We start from the raw sequence: 11,756 nt of genomic DNA, 5'->3' as shown, positions 1-11,756 counted from the left end.
AAATATACATGGAATTAAATGTATTTATCTTATACTAAAATACAAATATAATGTAATATCAGTCTTTTTCAGTCACTTCTCTTTAATTACAGAGGTAGTTTGTGTCATTTTATTGTAGTTGGTTTGTTCTAAGAAGAGAATATTTTGAATATTTAAGAATATTTGAAATATTTGTTATATTTTAAACAATTATTAAAATATTCCAACTTATTATTATTATTATTATTATTATTATTATTATTATTATTATTATTATTATTATTATTTATGTTTTTCAATAACTTCTATCTTATTTCTGGAATTGACATCAAACTAATACAAAATATGTATTATGTACTTTTTTAAACTTGTGTCAGCAGGTAGTATTAAGTATTTCAGGAGTGTTATACTGCAGTACTTTGTTATGAGGAGCGATATTATTATATTTTTTCTTCTTCTTCATTGTGTTCTCAACACATCTCATTCTCTCACTGGTTGCTCTGGTTTGAATGGCTGAGCACTGATTCTGTGTTTTGCCGAGTCATGACCACATATCCACATTATTGTTGTTTCTGAAGAACGGTTGGATTGAACTCTCATGAAACATTCAGTGTGCCGCCACGCTCTGACGCATTGAACACCGCTCTTAATTTGTTGGTTGTGGCCTCTTACATCACTGCATGATCCAATTTATTTATTTTGAATTATTTACCATGATCAGCCTCATGTTGGCAGCACGTCGGCGAAAGTTAATTAGCCAAGAACGCTGCCCGTAGCTCTTTGAAAGCATGCAGACTGACACAAATACATTCAAACAATGGATTCATTCATTATACCTGCTGCGTTTGTTTGCTTGTCTTTCAAATTCTATGTAATTTAGAAAATATTTTGACAGTCAAGAATTGATGATTGATTATTCCTTTAAACATATAAAAATGAGTGTAAAAACATATTCATATTCTCTGTTAGGTTTTAATGAGCGAAAAATTCTGTCTTCATCCAACTTGAAGGTGATTCAAGCCCTAAAGCTATTTGAGGAAAAATCTTAATATTCCAGCCTTGTTCTTTCTAAATTAGAATTCTCTTAATGTCATTTTAAGTCGGGGAATTAGGACTCAAACACAGCATTGTGATTGTCAATTAATCATGCATTATGTTCTCATCATCTCTCATGATAGTTGGATTAGTCGTCGCCAGCATTCAGATGAGGGGAAATTGCATTTCTGATTTCCTGTACTCAAATCAGCTCGGATTAGCATGTTAATTATTTCAGAGCAGGGACACGTGATTTTCACCATTGTGCCTTTGATTCAGTCTTGTGGGATTCTGTGAAGAAGAAAAAAAGTGTTAAATGTAAGGTTAAAAAACCTGACAGGTGTAGCTGCTGGAAGAATTGAACATGTATTGGTAAAATAATAATATGCCAACCAACTAAACTACAAAAAATATGCTTTGTACCCTAAAGTGAAATAAACTGAAAAGTCACTATCATGGGATTTTAAATATTTATTCATTTATTCATTTATTCATTTATTCATTTATTCATTTATTCATTTATTCATTTATTTATTTATTTATTTATTTATTTCATTATTATTATTTTTTTATGAAATAATTAGTTTTACAAATGTTTAGTTTGATTTTATTTATTTTGTGTTATTTAATTTGTGCCATGTTTAGTTTGACTTTGTTGTGCCCGTGTGTTTGCTGGAACTGTTAAAAATTAATAAACAGTGGTAAATTAGCACATTTTATTGGTAAAATAGTAATATACCAAACAATAAAAACAAACTACAAAAATATGACTTGTATCTTAAATTAAACAGAAAGTCACCATCACAGTTTTTTTCTATTCAACAATTTAATAAGCTAATGATGTTTCATTGTTTCATTGTTTTGCTTTTTTGTTTATTTTCATTGTGCCATGTTAAGTGTTAATATTATTTTAGTGTACTTTAGTTTTTGTTTTGTGTTTCAATGTGTTGCACATTTTTGTTTAGTTTCATTGTGTCGTTTTTAGTTTTGTAAAAAAATAAATAAAAAAATAAACATGAGTAAACATTTTTTGGTAAAATATACCAATTTACAAAACAATAAATAAACAATAAACTACAAAACTGCAAAAATATGCTTTGTACCAATTCCTTGTTTTCTGTTAAAAGTTTTAATAAATGTTTTGAAGTCTGAATATTGTGTTAATAGTGCAGTTTTTAAAGCAAAACATGTTATAGATTAGTTTATCTAAGAGCTCAGGATTTGTTTTGCACTGCCATTGTACTGAGGGAATTCAAATGAATGTTTTGTTTGTTTGTGTATGCAGATGAAAAGACTTGTGGTCCGCATGAATTTCGCTGCAAGGACAACAACTGCATACCGGACCACTGGAGGTGTGACGGGCAGAGCGACTGTAGCGACAATTCAGACGAGGAGAACTGCAGTACGTGATTCTGCTTTTAATCTCTTATTTAACTTGTACAAAGTTATGCAGTGAATAGTTTAACAAACACCTCCTCTGTAGATGAGGATGTCTGTGACAGCAACTCTCCTTTGATGAATTAAAATCCAAATGTGTTTTTTGTAGTGTATTTTTATTTATTTATTTATTTATTTTTGCTGTAGTTTGGCGTGCTTTATCACTGTGATGTGTATTGTTTTGTTTAGTTTCTTTGTTTTATGTTTGTTAGTTTGGTTTAGTTTCATTGTGCCTTGTTTAGATTTTAGTTTTGTTTTAGTATTAGTGTGCCATGTTTAGTTTAGTCATTGTTCTACAGTATGCATTATTAGTTTAGTTTAGTTGTGCTTTTGTTGTTATTTAGTTTGACTGTGCTTTAGTATTTAGTTTAGTTTGTTTGGTGTCGTTTGGTTAAGTCTTATTGTGCTGTGTTCTTTAGTTACTTTTGTGTCATTTAATTTAGTTTTATTGTGCTGTTATTTAGTTTAATTGGATATGTTATTAAGTTGAGTTAGTTTTTTTTATTTAGTTTTGTTTAGTTTTTTTATTATTATTTTTATTTTTAAGTTTTATTGTGCTATTATTTAGTTGAGGTTTGCTGTTGTTCGTTTTTCAGTTTTGTTTTGTATGGCTGCATTGCTTAATTTCATTGTGCTGTCTTGTGTTTAGTTTAGTTTGGCTTAGTTTTGTTTAGTTCAGTTGTGCTGTATTTTATTTATTTTTATTGGGCTGTTATTTAGGTTATGTTTCATTTGTTTGGTTTAGTTTCACTGTGCTGTGTTGTTTAGTTACATTTGTTTAATTTTGATTAGTATTATTGTGTTGTTTTTAAGTTTGGTTTCATTGTGCTCAATTGTTTTGTTTTGTTTAGTTTCATTGTGCTGCTTTGATTCATTCCATTGTGCTGTTTTCTGTTGTTTAGTTTAGTTAGTTTGGTTTTGTTCAGTTGTGCTTCATTGTTAAGTTATAATTATGCTGTTATTTATTTTAGTTCAGTTTAATTGTGCTGTTTAATTTGTTTGGTTTTGTTTTATTTCATTACCCATAATTGTTTATTTTCATTGGGCTTGCACTGTTTTGTTTAGTTAGTTTGATTTAGCTTAGTTTCATTACCCGGAATTGTTTAGTTTTATTGTGCTTTGTTGTTTTGTTTAGTTCAACTATGCTTTTTGTGTAGTTTTATGCCAGTTTTTAGTTTCATTGTGCATTTTGTTGTTTAGTTTCATTGTGCCGTTTTGTTATCTAGTTTACATCACTTCGTTGTATTAGTATTTTTTTTTATTTTATTTTTATTGTGTTCCATTTTGTTATTGAGTTTATGCCATGTTTTGTTGTTTAGTTTCCTTGCCTTTAGATTCATTGGGCTGTATTTTGTGTTTAGTTACTTTGTTCTTTGCTTTGTTGTTTTGTTTGGTTTCATTGTGCCGTGTTTCATTATTTAGTTTAGTTTCAGTTTTCTGTGACGTTTTGTTTAGTTTCAATGTGCTCTGTGTTGTTTGCTGCTGTAATCATGCTCTAATCTTCTTGTCTCTATTGACAATGCTTTGACATTTAAGTACAGTCAGCTTTCATATGTTCCTCTTATCACACTTTGCTCTTAACACTACTAGACATACAGGCACAGCAGGGTTTCTAAAAAAGAACAAAAATTGTTTGATATCACAATCCACAGTGTGGCACATAGATGTTGGATCCTCAGAGAGGGATTTACAAGCTAACGCTCATGCGTCAGTGTGTGACACTGAGCCGTCTTTTTCTTCTGAAGAGCACATGGGTCTCAAACAGTGTCCAAAAGTACTTCAACACTCCGTGTGTGACTGTTGTCTCAAATCTCCATATTTATTCCCTGTTTCTCCCCTGATGTCTGAGTCATTATACAGAACAAGTTCTCCACTACTCAAAGAGCTCCTAAAGCCCAGTGGATCTCATCACACTTCAGCTCTGTCTTCAGCCTCCAGCTTCACACTTTCAAACGAGAGTGAAACACACAGTGAGAATGAGATTGTGTGTTGATTGCTCTGGAAATGTATGTGTCTCCCAAGCAGTGATTATATAAATTTCCCTGAGATGCAGACATGTATTTTTCCTGTCTTCTCGGGATGTTGCTAACTACTGTCCACTGGAGTGCAGATGTATGTTTTATGTCGGCCATCTGACGTTGATTGACAGATAGTGGAGAAAGTGTCCCACTGAATGGCAGAATCGATCTCTCACGCTGATCTGCAATTTGGTTTTAATGGAAGCGGCCTGTTGCTCCCGGCAGCGGCTCCCGTGATAAACGGCCATGCGTGTTGCTTTGTTTTCCTCTGTGCCGTGGCGTGAGCTCGGACCATTTATTTACTAGATTACAGAGCCACTGCCATCATTTATTCAAAATGTGATCACGATGTAAGTCAGACTTGTGTTTGCAGCAGAAAGCAGAGCACGATGGCATAATTTCCACCTCAATGATACTTCGTTCCTGTTTTTTTCACTTCCTGTTCCCTGTTGTTTCCCCTCTTATTTCCTGTCTGTTTTTACATCTTTTACTTTGATTTTCCTTTTGTTTTGTTTTACTTCTATCCATGTCCTTTTCCTCCTTCCTTTCCCATTTGTCTTATAGTGTTCATCCTTTCCCCTTCCCTTTCCCCTCTGGTTTTCCTTTACTTGCTTTACTTCCTTTACTTTTCATTTCCTTTGTTTTTTTCTTCCCTTAGTTTTTTTCTTCCCTTTGTTTTGTTTTACTTTTAAATGTAGTCTTTTTTCTTTTATTTCTGATTCCTCTTTCCATTAACTTTGCCCTTCCTCTCATTCATCATCTTTCCATTTTTCTTTTACAGTACTTCCTTTTACATAATGTTTCCTTTCCTTTGTTTTTCCTTTTAACTTACTTTGATTTTCGTTCCTTTTCATTCCATTTCCCCTTCACTTTCCCCTCTTGTTTTCCTTCACTTCCTTTTACTTTACTTTTCATTCCCTTTGTTGTTAATTTTCTTCCTTTTCCCTTCTTTCCTATTCCTCTTTCCCTTCCCTTTCCTCTTACTCCCATTCATAATTTTCCCGTTCTTTAACCTGTTGTCCTTTATGTCTTTTTCCTTTGATTTTCCTTTCACCTTACTACTTGCCTTTTTTCCTTCCATTTCCTATTTCCCCTCACTTCCCCTCTTCTTTTCCTTCACATTCTTTTACTTTACTTTTCATTTCCTTTCGTTTGCTTTGCTTTACTTTTAATTTTCTTCCTTTCCCTTCCCTTTTCTCTTTTTTCCATTCACTATTTTCCTGTTTCCATCTTCCTAGTGTTAATTCTGTTCCCCTTCCATTTTCCTTTTTTCTTACTTTCCTTTAAATTTACCTGTATTTTCCTTTGTTTTTGCTTTTCATTTTATTCCTTTTTTCTTCTCTGTCCTTTACCTCTCCCTCTTTCCCATTTTTCTTTTTCTCATCCTGCCTTTTACCATTTTCCCATTCCATCCCCCTCAGTTTATACATTATTTCCTTTTATTTTATATTTTCCTGTAGTTTTTGTGTACATTCCTTTTACCTAAATGTTTCCTTTTCCTCTCATTCAGTTGTTTCCTGTTGTTCTCTTTCTTTCTTTCTTTCTTTCTTTCTTTCTTTCTTTCTTTCTTTCTTTCTTTTCTTTCTTTCTTTCTTTCTTTCTTTCCTCTCTTTCTTTTCCACATCCTTTCCTTTTAACTAGCGCTTGAACCTGCTAGTTGTCTGAAACTTGTGATGGTACACAAGTTACTCAAAACAAATCAGTGCCACTTTAAAGCAGCTGTTGGCTCAGCATTATTTACTGAAGATCAACTTTGTTTTGAAGGTTTCCCAGCTGTCACGTCAGACTTGTAGATTTCATAAGCTGCGATTTTATGTGCAGTCAGTCTCCCTACCTCTTTTTTCCCGTCTCATTCTTTCGCTAACAATCTCTCCATCTCTTTAAATTAAAAATAAGCCCACAGAACCCTCACAGATCTACATTCTGCATCACAACAGACACTAATACAAACATGTTATGTAGTCAAAATCAGCATGCTGCATGTCCCATGAGCCCGTTTTTAACAATCTTAATGAACACAGGCTACTGAACAATGTTTGTTAGACACAAGTTTACATATTCACGTACAAAAGGTTCTATTTTTGCATGATTTTGCTCTTATAAGAGAGAACCTATGAGTCATGGTCATCCATTTATCTAGAGATGAGTTCCCGCTCTGAAGCGTGTGTCTGTCCTGCCGTAATTTCCTGGTGTATTTGCTCACTTGCTGGGTGGGAGTGAATCCAGACAGAGGTTCGATTTCTTTTCCTCTGTTGGATTCACCTTGGTAGCCTCACACAGAAACATCACTGGGAAGATATAAAAGCTCTTATTGGGTCGTGAAGACGTGATGTCAGGGCAGATAATCTGCAGAGAGCTGGAGCCGGTTGTAGAGAGACTGATAATAGAGTTAGAGGAGTGACACAGCAGCGCTCGCTTATTGTGATCAAGGAGATCTGTGCTCCATCTGTTCTTTGTTTTTCTTTCTTTCTTTCTTTCTTTCTTTCTTTCTTTCTTTTGCATTCCAATTTACTCAAATAGCAAAATTAAAACTCGACAATTGTGTTTTCACTACTATCAAAGAAAAAAAAAAAATAGAGACAGACAGACAAAAGTCAAAAGAGAGAATGATGTAAAATGTACTGTTACACCTAGATGTTGTCAGAAACACCTGTTCCTTTTTCCGTATGTTTGTTTGTTTGTTCATTTCCTACTACTTTGGATCTTTCCTTTGTTCAGTCTTTCATTTGTTTTCTCATATACTTCAATTTTATTTTTCCTCATTCACTTTCGCTTTTAATTGGTTTGCCTAATTGTTTGTTGTGTATGTTTTAGTTAATTGTGAATCATTCTTTCTGTCTTTTATGTTTATCTGTTTTTCACACGTTATTTGTTTTTCTTTTCTTTATTTATTTGTTTTTTTTTCTTTGTTTTTTTATCTGTCTGTGTCTCTTTTTTTATCTTTTGTTTATTTATTCTCTCATTTTGTCTGTCTTGTGGTTTTTCTTTTGAGTCCTCCCTTTCTTTCTTTCTTTTGCATGTTTTTTTTTCTCTGTAGTTCATTTGCTCATTCCGTCATTCCATCTGTTTTGCTTATTTGTTTGCTCTGTATGTCTGATTTTCTTTAGTTATGTCATACACAATTGTTATTAGTTTTGTTTGTTTGCATGTATTCACTTTTTATTTCTGTTGTTCGTTTACCAATTCTGTCTTTTTAATCTTTTTCTTATTTACTTGCACTCATTTTCACATTTTCTCCATATCATTTCTTAGGCTTCCTGGCAGATCATACCCAAGAAAGTCTGGATATGTCTTTCTGTTCATAACAATAATAATTAAAAAAACATTCAGCCATTTGTTTGTTTTTGTTTTATTGCTGCCAAAAGCTTATTTTGCTTTCACAGTCCTCGCTTCCAATAGTAAAAGAAGGCCAAATTCAGAAACCATCCATGTCTTTTTCTCTTCTCCTTTCAGAGCCAGTAACATGCAACTCCAAAAATTTCATCTGTGCCAACGGAGAGTGCATCTCCTCACGCTTCCGCTGCGATGGTGACTTCGACTGCACCGATAACTCTGACGAGGTTTCAAGCACCACATTCATCAGTTGCTAAACATCATTCATCTGGTTCCTGTCTGAGTGCTGATATCCTGTGCGTGTGTTTTCAGAGAGGCTGTGAGAGCCACTGCTCCGAGGATCAGTTCCAGTGCCTGAATCATCTCTGTATCTCAGTCAAATGGCTCTGTGATGGACAGGAAGACTGCAAAACCGGGGAAGATGAGGCCAATTGCAGCCCTGCCAACACTGTCATGACAGGTTAGCCGCTTTCACACGCTCTTTAAATAATGCAAACGGATCCAGAACCGATCAAAGCGGCTCCCAGACAGCAAGCTTGGCACTCCTATAATCACATATCACAGAGCGGACACCTTTTATCCAAAGGGATCATAGGCCTATGACTACACAATGGTGACTGGAGATCTCTGCACAACCTCAGACCCTGCCACGCTGCCTTCATTTATAACTGCTGAGCCACTTCCACTGAAAACTAACAGCAAAACGACCCCACATTTGTCATCTTCTGTTCTAATACTTGTGGAGGGCACTGTGTGTGTGTGTGTGTGTGTGTTATATATATATATATATATATATATATATATATATATATATATATATATATATATATATATATATATATTAATATATATTAGGGCTGTCGCGATATACCGGTATTGACGATAACCGTGATATTCGAATAAACAATTATCGATATCGTGTTAATTTAGTTTATGATGATATATTGGTATTAGTGATAACCACAATATTTAAAATGAACAGTTCTCTTATGATGACACCACATGTAAATACTGGGTATATATAATTGTATTTAATTGTATTTAATAACTATACAATGCTATTTTTTATTAAAATCAACAGTTTTGTTTATTAAAATTACCATCATGAATCATAATGAAATTAATTTGAATAAATTGTATTTAAATGGTAACAGTGTATTGTATTTTTCGTTGAATCGAGTATTACAAATATTATCAAATCAATATGACATATTATTTAACTTTATATAAATGTTAATAATAATAATATTTCTTACTAAAATTACTTATTAAATCATTACATACACATTTTTTACTTAATCTGTTTGTGTGTGTGCGTGTGTGTGTGTGTGTGTGTGTGTGTTTTGTACACATTAATTAAATTACATATAGATCATTAAAATACATATAGATATACAGTATATATTTTACATATTAATATATACTGTATATCTATATGTATTTTAATGAGTGTGTGTGCGTGTGTTTTGTACACACGTGTTTATATATATATATATATGTATATATATATATATATATGTATATATATATATATATATATATATATATATATTTATATATATATATATATATATATATATATATATATATATGTATATATATATATATATATATAAAAACTTTTATCTAAAGCTAAAGAACCTATGAACACCCAAGAACTCAGAATAATGCATGTTCTGAACTTCAGCTTCATCTGTTATTTTAACCCCAAGAGTCTTGAAGTATATCTCCCTTTTTTTTTTTTTTTTTTTTTTGTTGAGGTCTCCCTACCATCTTTTCTGGCCCCTCGTCTTGAATATTTCAGCGTTGTGTGCTATGCACAGGGTACATGAGTCCATCCACAGTGAATTATTCTGATCGTAAGACCACTGGAGATGCATTCAGAAAGCTCCCTTTCAGATACTTTTTTTTTTCTTCCCTGTGACTCAAGGCAAGCCAGGGGAATTTTACCCCATGATTAATATTAATAGGACTGAAAACACTTCAAAAAGTGCAGCCAGAAATCTCTCTCAACCTTTCGCTGACCGAAACTGCAGCTCTGTTTATTTCAGACCTCGGCACGTGTGCGAGGCGGATGCTTTCAAGGAACAGATTGTCCCAGGACATGTAGATGGATGCGTCTTTTTATAGGATTCTTTGATGGAAGATTTCTTGTCTCGAAATTATTTTGTGAATTCCTTGTGTCTGCGCAGCTCGGCCGACATCATGTGCTCAGAACGAGTATGTTTGTGTTGGAGGAGGCTGCGTGTCGGCCGGTCAGCGCTGTGACGGACAAAATGACTGTTCAGATGGATCTGATGAGGTCAGTTGGTTACATACACACAAGAAAGGCATGTTTTGATTACAATCAAGTGTTTTTCTCAAATATTTCTAAACTTTCCAACTACTTCTTAAAGGGATAGCACACTCAAAAATGAAAGTTGTTATAATTTACTTGCCCTTTTGATTTTCCAAACTTGTATGGCTTTGTTCTTCCTGCAGCACATTAAAAAGTCAATGGGATCAAAAACTTTCAAGCTTCAAAAAGGACTTGTTTTAATCTAGTTGTTGTCAAAAATCTGTAAAAATTATTTTTCTAATTATTTGTACAAGATTATTTTGACATCTATGTACAGCAACATTGATATATATTCAGAACATATTTACAATTTAAATTTTGTATATATTCAGACTTAAAATTATATTTGCAGATTTACTTGTGTATATTCATGTTATACATTTTGATATTACAATTTGTATCTGTGTATTCTGACTTACAGTATATATTCAGATACATTTACATAGTCAGATTTTTAATTATATATTCTGATTTCTGTATATTCTATGTTATAAGTAGATATTTTGATTTACGTTTAAACAGGACTAAATTGTGTCACTTTTTTTGTATAACTAACCTTTCACACAGTTATAAGTAATACATTATTTAGAATTATAATAATAATAATAATAATAATAATAATAATAATAATAATAATAATAATAATAATAGTAATTTTCTAGTTTAACTTTCATGATCCAAAAGCCTTGTTTGGCTTGTGTGAAAAATTATGACATTATTATTAGTAGTATTTTTTCTTTAAGTTGGCTATTTTATTACATTTAAATATTTATTTACATTATACATATACCACAATTCCTAATAAAAATAACATAATAATAATAATTTTTCAAATTATTATGTTAATAAAATATTAATAACACTATTGTTATTATTTTTATAATAATAATAATAATAATAATAATAATAATAATAATTATTATTATTATTATTATTATTATTATTATTATTATTATTATTATTATTAAAAATAACATTAATAATACAATGCAAATTATAAATCTTTGAGTGCAGCTTTAAGTAACTTTTTTATTTTGTTAATTTATTATCAAAACAATTAGATATAATTATTCACAACAAACACATAAACAAACAGACAAACAAATAAATAAATACATAAGTACGCCATACTGAAGTAACTCATGTGGCTTTGTTTGTTTTTTTTTGTTGTTTTTTTTCTATAGCACTTTAAAATATATTCTGAAGAATGTTTGATCAATACATTTAAAGTCAGTGGGGTCCAACATTTTCAAGCTTCAAAACAGACCCATTATCAACATGTAATTGATTTAAATGATGACAGAATGATGCATTTTTTGGTGAACTATATCTCGTTAACTCTGATGCAGCATTACACAGTATTGCTGCACATTCTCTTGGTAATAGCAGCCATTTTCCTCAAGACTGCGGTCTGTTTTCTCGAGGGACTTTGCTTTAATTACACCCTCACTCATAATGCAGTGTCAACAGTTCAAACGAGTTTGCCTGTCCTAATAAGGACCATTAAAACAGACCTCTTTTTTCAAAGGCCCCTGGAGAGCCAAGGCCGCATTTCTTCCATGCATTATAAAAAGCAATTTTAGCTGTAGGAAAAGATCAAAGGTCATTGCTAAAGA

This window comes from Carassius gibelio, chromosome A1, assembly GCF_023724105.1.
Source record: "Carassius gibelio isolate Cgi1373 ecotype wild population from Czech Republic chromosome A1, carGib1.2-hapl.c, whole genome shotgun sequence".
In the NCBI taxonomy this organism is placed as follows: Eukaryota; Metazoa; Chordata; class Actinopteri; order Cypriniformes; family Cyprinidae; genus Carassius; species Carassius gibelio.
This window is presented reverse-complemented; position numbering follows the sequence as displayed.